Here is a 10,606-nt window from a genome sequence, read left to right as displayed (position 1 = left end):
CTAGGCCCGAGGGCCTGGCCCGAGCCCGTGCAGACCTCTAGTGTATGGTTGCATCCTCACGCTCCTTCGTGCGGGATGAAAAATGTTCGAAATTGACCCACCAATGGCGGCACGAGAGATGACCCTCCCACCGAAACAAGTAAACCCAATAATTGCTCTTTTAGCCCATGCAATTTTTGTGTGGTGTTTAGGCACTGGCTTCCCCAGGATTCAAGGACGATGTCTTCCTTTCTATTTGTGGACTTCTAATTTTGTCATCTATTCCTGCAATTGTTATTTTATAAAATACTGAGCCAAAAGGGGCGGGGTTTCTGATCCACACTAAACACCCTACCACACAACATTGTATGTAAATAACCAGTAGCATAATAGCCCATAACATACCGACTGACTGCCGGCCTCACTCCCACCAGAGGCGAGATAAAAGCCAACCAGTTATGGGGTGACGTGTGGTCAGCATGAGGAACCCCCCAGTCATTGTTGTAGGTTTTCTATGACAGTTATTCTACTCATTCACTGCTTCCTGATTTCCTCCACAATGGTGGGTGGCCATTGGTCCCATAAACAAGCAAAACTCTCAGGGGAAAGGTCGTTACACTTCCAACCCGAAGTGCCACAGTGCAGGACACATCATTGTACGTAGAGGTACATTAAACGTGACTACCACCAGAAAATATTCCTGTCCTCCTTTGTTATTTTCTGTCTGGTGCCACTAACAGTACCATAATTGTAAATGATCATTACTTCATCACTGTGGCACTAAAGTTAAAATAGACAGACTTTTTTTTTCTCATTACTGTGGCCTGTTTCTGCCTTATCCAAGGTTTCCTCAATAATATACAAGAAACAATAAAAAACCTTAATTATTCAGTTTTTAAAAAGAAGCAATAATTCAATTTTCCTCACATCCTTTCATTATAAAATAACTGGCATACCTCTGTCCTGAAATGTTATTACTTGTAGGATCAAAGCAAGAGATCGGAGACTGACCACATCTTTATCCTTCATGGTGTCTATCAAAATAACAAATCCAAAATTCTTGACTCTTGCTTGGCCTTTTTTTCCCTTCTTCTTAGCATTTATTTAATTGCCCCCTGCTTAGGTACACATGGAAATAAAGAAAATATACATTTTTGTTCAATGAAAAACCCCTACCCCAAGGGTGGTTGAGATGAACACTGAAGCTGTACTTTAACAAAAGATTTAGACTAGCTTTATTATTAATGCATGTAAAAATTAATCCTTCAGACTTCATCCTGGATGGCGAATGCTTAAGAAACACAGTGTACTGAACAAATCTTAACCACAACTAAATACAATTTTAGATTTCCAAAAATTCAATTTTATCAAATCCTAGAACAGATAACAATGCAAGTTCACTATACTGTAAAAGAATAGCAAAAATTCTTGACACCAAGCATAATTTCTTGACCTACCTGTTGATTTCTTGACTGGTAGACACCCTGTCCTTACATAGTTTTCTTATTTGCACACTATCCTTTCCATGCGTTTTCCACCCTTCCTCATCACTAGATTTGTTTTGTCTATTCAATTTCAGTTGTTTCATTATTGTTTTATTTTGAGGTATTCCCATCTTGTTTAGTACTTACACCTTCACAGTTGCTCTGTTACTGTTCACTTATTTTTTTGCAGTTATCCTTTTGTGCTTACAGCACTAACAGAAGTAAATTTGGGTGTAGGTAAATAAAACAATACACATTGAAATCTACTCATATTTATCAAGAATGTACAAAGTGAGGTATCATTTGCTTATGGTACTTACCTAGGGAACAAGGCATTTACATGAAATTCTAACATCAAAAACTAAATATTTGGTCATAAGATGAAACGGCATACACACGATTCCAATCCTATTTAGTATCGAGATATTAATATGTGGAAGCAAGCTTGAAAAATCCACATTAAAAGTAGTAACAGAGGGAGTATTCCAGCGAGCCATCTAAAACCTACAGATAGTTTCTATACAAATTATACAAATATTCTATCATATACTGCAACTGCATTTTGCTAAGCTTAAATGAAAACTGATGAAACAATAAAAAGATTGGCTGCTTGGATGCATTATAATACAGGGTGTTTCAGCTGATTTTCCCTGATTTCAATCTATATTTTAAAAAAAATACTACAACAGTTACAAACTTACACAAGGTATCGTTGGAAAGAGAAAAGTTCAAAGTTTATTTTAGTTTGTTTTCAATGTGGCCACCATGCAGTTCGGCGACAGGATGATGGCGAACAGACATGTTGTCGAAAAAATGTTTATGTTTCCTTCGAAATGGTTGCGGTTATCCTCCTGACTACATTTTTCAGTTCATGGATAGTCCTCAGGCCAGATTTTAAAACTTCTTGTTTCAGGTATCCCCACAAGTAAAAATCGCATGAATTTAAGTCTGGTCACTTGAACATTTCAAGATATCGATTCGAAATGACATGTCGGAAATGCTTGTTCAGGAATTCTAGAACTTCTTTGGTGATGTGCAGCCTGGCCCCACCTTGTTTAAACCACTGTATTTGTGTTGGAATAAGTTTGCATCGCATTTCTGGGATGAAATAGGTATTGAGCATTTCCAGGTAATTTTCAGACTCCTCGAGAGGAAAAAAAAGAAAGGACCAATGACACCATGTCTCAGAATTTTCTCGAGATAATGCGACAACTCTTGAAACTCATGTGGGCCTCGTCACTTGCCAATAAATTTTCCAGCACAGAATCACTGTCTTCCACAAGGTCAGGGAAATCATGCAGGAAGCCCAGGCGTTTCTGCTTTCCTGTCTCTGACAACGATTTCAGCGCAGGAAATATTGACAAACTGGTAGTGCCAACTATTAGCAAAACTTTCAAACCCTCCTCTTTCCATTGGTACCTTGTGTAAGTTTGTATCTGTTGTACTAATTCTTTTAATGAAGATTGGGCCATGGTACTACATGATCTGCCAAACATTCTGTAATATACCTGTGAGCTGTCATTGCCCCATTCTCTACAAGAACCAACTCTGTACATCCTTGTAAAGAGATACCTCCCCAGACCATGACACCACCACCTCCAAAGGGTGTTTTTTCAACAAAACAACATTGTGCATAACGCTAATTAGGTCTTCTATACACATGTTCACGCCCATCTGATGAACGTAGGTTGAATTTTGACTCATCGGAGAAAAAAAACTTTTCCCACTGTTGCACTTTCCAATGTAAGTGTTGTGTAGCAAATTCCAGTCTTTGCTTCCGGTGACGTGCTAACAACCTGGGACCTGTAGCCGGCCTCCGAGATGATAAACTACTTTCATTCAGTCTTCTACGAACTGTTCGTGAAGAAACCACAGCTCTATGAACATTTCTCAAATGCTGTGCACAATATTTGAAGTTGTACAACGGTCTCTTAAGGCTATGATACGCATTAAACGATGTTCCCCTGCTGTTGTGCAGCGTTTCCAACCAGAACCCGGTCTTCTACCATAGGAACCAGTTGCATCATACCGTCTGAGACCTTCATGTATAGTACTTCATGCTATAATTAGCACCCTAGAAATATAGCGCACACTACGAAAATCATCACAAAGAGCTACTGCTTTTACTACCTCTTCACGTCTCATTTTCAAGCTAGCAAACTTACAATATACACTTGCAAGAAAAACACCAGCAATGATAGTGTCAATAATATCTGTTACTATGGTTACTATGAACCAAAATTCATGGCTCTCTAGACATTAAACAAAATAACATCAACAGGAATTGAAAATCAATAAATTAAAACAAAATTGCATGTAACTGATTTTGAGCCTATTAGGTGTTTTTCCAAATAAGTAAATACGAGTAAATAAATAAAAAATAAAGAGAAAAAGTATGGAAAATATTCAATAATGAATGTTCAATAGTTCAACACTTAACAGAGAGCGTAATTCATAAGTAATTGCAATTCAGATGTCAAATATTAAGGTGTCAGTTGTTTTTGTTTTTTTTGTCAAGCAGTATATTATTCTTACTATCATGTGCATTTCCTTCCTGCACTGCTCTGTTTGTTCAAAGTGTTTATCAGATGGAAGAACAAGAAGAAAAAGAATAGGTTGTCTTTTTTTTAAAACTCCTTGCTTTGTATCTGGTGCTGGTGTTTCCTATTGTCAAAGCAAAACAACCTTGGGAGGCAAGATTCAAAACAATACCATTTTTCTTTCCTTCAGGGTGCACGAGTCATAGCTCTGGAGCCTAGAGACAAAACATTGGCGCCTGTTGCCAGCTGCCTGCTGCTCGCAGACACCCTTAACCAGTTTGTAACCCGAGGAAGGGGAAGGGGGAGATAAACAGGTGGTGGAGTGGCGCCAATGCAGTTGAACAAGTCTTATCAGAAGTGTGCTCATTCCAGGCCAAGTTGCAGAAAGTAAGAAGGAGGGGGGGGGGGGAGAAGGATCACTGATTAGATGCTCTCCCATGATGTCATGTCAATGCTTCAGACATATGAACAAGATATCTGATGCCGGGTATTATAGAAAGAATAAAGGGTTGAATCTTTCAATTACTGCATAGCTGCGTACAGTGGCAGATTAATGAGCTCCTGTGGGGGAAAGATGGGCTTCTTTTGAGTCATTCCACGCGAAATCAACACAGCCTCCAACCTGACCATCTCCGATTTTCATGAAATTTGGGGAGTTCAAACTATGCATGGAACTTAGTAACTATGAAAATTTTTAGTCTCGTGCGTCTTGTAATTGTTAAATTATTCAAGGTTAAAGTTAGCAGAAATTGCCCTTTTTGAGCCTGCTTAGCTATACTAAATGTGCTGTAACTCCGCCACTATTTCGCCTGGAAAGCTCAAATAAAGCTTATTGTACAGGGAATTGAACAAGCTTTCCAGTGATATATAACAAGCCCACCTTTCGATAAAAATATAATTTTGTCACATGACCTTGAATATATCAAAACATGTCATTACCAAAAATCATGAAAAAAATATATTTGGTCCCTCATGCCATACTCTAAAACATATCAAAAAATCATTCTGGGACTGCCATGGGATCAGAAGATACAAAATAATATGTTTAACTATGTGACTGATAAAAGCCTCATTACATGAACTATGACGAGTCAAAAGTCCTTGAACACTCCCTACAAAATGTAAAGGAGTTATCCTGGTCATGAAAGAAATAGGTTAGGTTAGACACAGGGAGATCTCTGGCTGTGTGTATCAAGCGCAGGTCCGGCGTATTGTTGACCGCCAAATTGAATTCAACGCAAACATTTCAAAGGAAAGTGGGTGATGTGAAATATCAAATCAGGGTGGCTGATGCCCCTTCTGGACTTGAGGAGTTACGGAGGGAATTGCAGGACATCAGAGGCGAGCTGGTCGTCTTCCGGGAAGACATGGAAACTATTCAATCCCAATTGACTCACCAGGAAGAGGAATTAGATAAGCTGCAACAATACAGCCGGAGGGAGTGCTTGCTGCTGCATGGAGTACCGGAAACGCCGGAGGAGGTCCCCACGGAAGTTGCTCTACAGATATTCTCCACAAAACTTGGCGTTGAAGTTTCTTCTGACTTCATGAGCAGATGCCATCGCCTGGGAGCAACGAGGAAAAGAAGGTCGGCGGCCGACGTCGTCAGACAAGGTCATCATCTTTCATTATATGTAATTATGCTCGAGCTGCTCAGTTGGACACCCACAAGGATTTCTCTCAACGTAAGTACGCTGTTTCATATCATTAATATACGTATCTGCTCTGTTCCTTCACTCACTAGTAAACAATGTCTCAAACTAAGCAGTTGGTAAACCTGCCCGCGCACGGCGCATCTGGAACTCGCCCCTTCCCTCGGACCCCTCGGAAAAGAGGTAACGGTTTCACAGGCTGTCCGTCGCCCCCGACACTTCCCAAACCGGACCCCTCCCCTCCAGTGCCTCACAATCGCGTCAGTAAACATGAGGTCCATCTCGGGGAAAATAGACGAGTTCAGACACATTGTTCTCGAAAGCGAATATGATGTAGTAATCGTCACAGAAAGTTGGCTGAAAGACAACGATGACGCTTCCAGTTTCCACGTCGAAGGCTACACGGTACTTCGAAAGGATCGAGTCCACAAACGCGCCGGTGGCATCGTTGTTTACTGTCATGCTGATATTCCTGCCCAGATGTTTGATTGCGAAAATGTTGCTCCCGGCGAGGACATAGAAATACTATGTGCGTCATTGAAAGTAAATAACAAATCACTTGGCATAATTGCCGCATATAGACCCCCAAATATCCCCTATACTAGGTTGTCAGTTCTTGAAGATTATATTGCGCACGTGTTTCCTACTGTGGATAATTTAATTGTAGCCGGTGACATGAATAGCGATTATTTATCAACTAATAAACCAGAAACAGTTTTCCTCAAATCAATAGTAGATACTTTCGGCATGACGCAAGTCATTCGTAAACCCACTAGAATCACAAGAACCTCTAAAACATTAGTGGACGTCATCATTGTAGATGATCCATCCATTGTACACTCCGCTGACGTAACGGTGCCGATCAGCAATTCAGACCATTGTTTGACTTACATCACGGTCCTTCTTGAGAAACCCGACAAATGTTTCAAAATAATTTCGTACAGAAACTACTCATCGTTCGATATGGAGAGTTTTGAAACGGACGCTAAACATTTTCACTGGGACAATATTAAGCACTTAGAGAGTATTGACAAAAAAGTAAACTTTCTTAATAATGGTATTAAGACTATTTTCGATAAGCATGCCCCTGTACGTACTGCACGAATAGCCAAGGAAAAAGAACCGTGGGTAACCGACAATACCAAACTATTAATGAAACTTAGAGAAAATATAAACTGACGAACAATCCGTCACATTGGGATTATTATAAAGAACTGCGGAATTTCACCACATCGGTTATAAGACAGGAGAAGAAAGCCTACCTCTCGTTTCACATCAATAGAAACGTCCATGATTCAAAATTAATGTGGAAAGAGATAAAGAAATGTGGTATTTACGGAAAGGTGGAGCCGAGTGTCCCACACTTTTTAAATTATCTGCATCTGTTAAACACTCACTTTATTGACAGCGCCAGTCCCTCTAACCAAGAAACCGATCTCATTCTCGAAGAGTGCGAACGCTTCCTTACAACTACATTTACTGAAAACGGCGACACCTTCTTCTTTCGACCCGTCAAAGAAGTAGAAATTGCACAACTCGTGTCCAAAATCCGTTCCAATTCCTGTGGCACAGACGGCATAAACCTAAAAATGATAAAGCTAATTCTTCCACACATTCTTTCACCTCTTACTCACTTGATAAATTTCTCGTTACATAAGAACACCTTTCCCCTTGCATGGAAGGAGGCTAGAATCCTGCCCTTACTGAAGAAACGACACGTGACCGACATGAACGACTTACGACCAATTAGTATATTACCTGTCTTATCAAAAGTTATCGAGAAAGCAGTGTACAAGCAGATATAAAGTTTTGTTACCAAAAATCAAATATTGCCTGCAGTACAGTCTGGTTTCCGACCTTCCCACAGCACCGCAACGGCGCTCATGAAAGTAACAGACGACATTTTACAAACACTAAACGAAAGTAAGGCTGCAGTCTTGGTGTTGCTTGACTTGTCCAAGGCGTTTAATCTTGTATCTCATCAGCTACTCCTTTCGAAAATGAGTTACTACGGTTTTTCGCCGGGAGCAATAAAATGGTTCCAGTCTTACCTTACTGGGCGAGTGCAATCGGTGACGTTTTCCCTCAGGAGCTACATCGACTCCCCTTACGATACCCTCAGGGGTTGGGCAAGGAAGTATTCTAGGCCCTTTTCTATATTCCCTCTTCACCGCCGACCTACCCCTAAATGTACGACACAGTGTACCTCATTGTTATGCAGATGACACGCAGCTGATGATGCCAGTAGACCCCAAAAATGCAAAACCAGCAATTGGTCTCCTGAACCGTGACCTTCATGATATTTATAAATGGTGTAAACGTAATGGTCTTGTAATCAACCCCTCTAAATGCTGCTTTACATTAATTGGTTCTAGCGCTGCCTTAAATAAAATTCAAATAAATGGGTTATCAATTAATATTAATGATGAGAGGGTCCCACACTGCACAACTGTTAAGAACTTAGGTGTGATATTTAATGAGAAACTTGACTGGCAAAACCACGTAACGTCTCAGAGTTCAAAAGCTTATGGTATACTTAGATCACTCTATAAATCATCGCACTTACTTTCGACTGATGTTAAATTGCACCTTATGCAAGCTCTAGTTCTTCCAATTTTCGATTACTGTGATGTTGTTTACGGTGTTAATTTAACAAAAAAGAATGCTAAAATTGCACAAAAAGTACAGAATTCTTGTATACGTTTTGCATTTAGCTTGAAACGAAGGGATCAATCACATACTGCCTTACTTAAATGACGTTAATTGGCTGAATATGACACGACGCAGAAAACTACATCTGGCCTGCACAATATTCAAAATTCTGCAAACAAAAACACCCACATACTTATACGACAGACTCCAATTTAGACACGACATACACAACTACACGACTCGACACTCTAAGAAACTTAATCTGGACAGATTCTCAAAATCCATATTCCTGTCATCCTTCAAAGCTGCTTCTGCATATTGTTGGAATGCGCTGCCACCAGATGTTACCTCGTGTGCGACATATAACAGCTTTAAAAGGGCAGTAACAAAAGTACTTCTACTTGAGCAAGGACAAATCCTCAGTACACATGACTAGATTCAGCATGCTTACGTTGAAATCAAAACAAAAAATGAGCAGATTCAAACCCAAGATGAACATTTTGATGTGTGTGAATGAGAAAAATTGTTTTTTATCTTTTTAGTGTGTTAATTACTGAAATATTTAGAAGTGAAAATGTAATGGAATTCGTATGTTATAGTAGTAATTGTATTTTGTCTGTTTTATTGTAGTAGATTTTGCGGGTTAAGTGGTAGAGCAGCCACAGGCTGAACTTCGCCCATGAATAAAGAAATTCTAATTCTAATTCTAAAAACTCTGGAAAAGTGCCATACCCCGTAAGCAAGGATGAAACACCTGTTCACTTAACATAACACATCCAAGAAGCCCTCACCATTTAAGGTTCCGTTGTTGAATATGGACCAACCATTCCAGTTCTCCATACACTATACCACATCATTAGCTTACCAGCAATATCCATTCGGCTGGGATCTGTCTACTGTAGATTATCAAATCACAGGTATTGCGTATAATTTTTATTAACTTTACTAGGAACATAAATATTAGCATCATCACTAAAGAATTTTTCATTCCAAAGGAAGTGTCACATAACTGTTTGAGATACTTTTCCCAATATTCTCCACTATTCAAGTATTTGGTGAATGTTGCTGATTCAAATCATATGCAATGGTGCGTATACTTCTTTCTGTCCTAAGATGTCAGCGTGATCTCGCCGAGTTCCTGACACGTTAGGAGCATTCTTAATACTTTGTTTTTAACACCTCGAAAAGGAGAAAATGATTACAAGCATGCAGTAATAATTTTTTGCTGGTTAAATATACTTTGGAAAAACCTTCGCTGCTTCATTTCTCATGAAATTCTAGCCTGATTTGATATTTCACATCACCCACTTTCCTTTGAAATGTTTGCGTTGAATTCAATATGGCGGTCAACAATATGCCGGACCTGCGCTTGACACACACAGCTAGAGATCTCCCTGTGCCTAACCTATTTCTTTCATAACCAGGATAACTCCTTTACATTTTGTAGGGGGTGTTAAAGGACTTTTGACTCGTCATAGTTCATGTAATGAGGCTTTCATCAGTCACATAGTTAAACATATTATTTTGTATCTTCTGATCCCATGGCAGTCCCAGAATGATTTTTTGGTATGTTTTAGAGTATGGCATGAGGGACCAAATATATTTTTTTCACGATTTTTGGTAATGACATGTTTTGATATATTCAAGGTCAAAAGTCAAGGTCATGTGACAAAATTATATTTTTATCGAAAGGTGGGCTTGTTATATATCACTGGAAAGCTTGTTCAATTCCCTGTACAATAAGCTTTATTTGAGCTTTCTAGGCGAAATAGTGGCGGAGTTACAGCACATTTAGTATAGCTAAGCAGGCTCAAAAAGGGCAATTTCTGCTAACTTTGACCTTGAATAATTTAACAATTACAAGACGCACGAGACTAAAAATTTTCATAGTTACTAAGTTCCATACATAGTTTCAACTCCCCAAATTTCATGAAAATCGGAGATGGTCAGGTTGAAAATTGCACATATCTGTGTTGAATTGGCATGGAATGACTCTTTTTTTCTTTTTACTGGCCGTACGCTATGTTCCTTGAATGTGCGTATTTAGGTTCAAAAGCAACAACGTAATATTAGAAATCAGAGGAAAGGAGACGGGAGTTTGCTTATCACCATTATGTTAATTGGTTAAGAGGTCTTGTGTAAGGGACTCTCACTTCCACACGAGCAAGAAAATCGGGACAGAAATACTTGGCACTTTTCAGTAATTACAAGACAAGTGATGATACCATAGGGAACATGAGCTGGTCCCCAGGGCACAGTGGTTAGCACATCACGCTACGACACCAGGGTTCCCGGGTTC

Source organism: Lepisma saccharinum, chromosome 13 (assembly GCF_977018435.1).
Source record: "Lepisma saccharinum chromosome 13, izLepSacc3.1, whole genome shotgun sequence".
Taxonomy (NCBI): Eukaryota; Metazoa; Arthropoda; class Insecta; order Zygentoma; family Lepismatidae; genus Lepisma; species Lepisma saccharinum.
Note: the sequence above shows the minus strand (reverse complement) of the source record.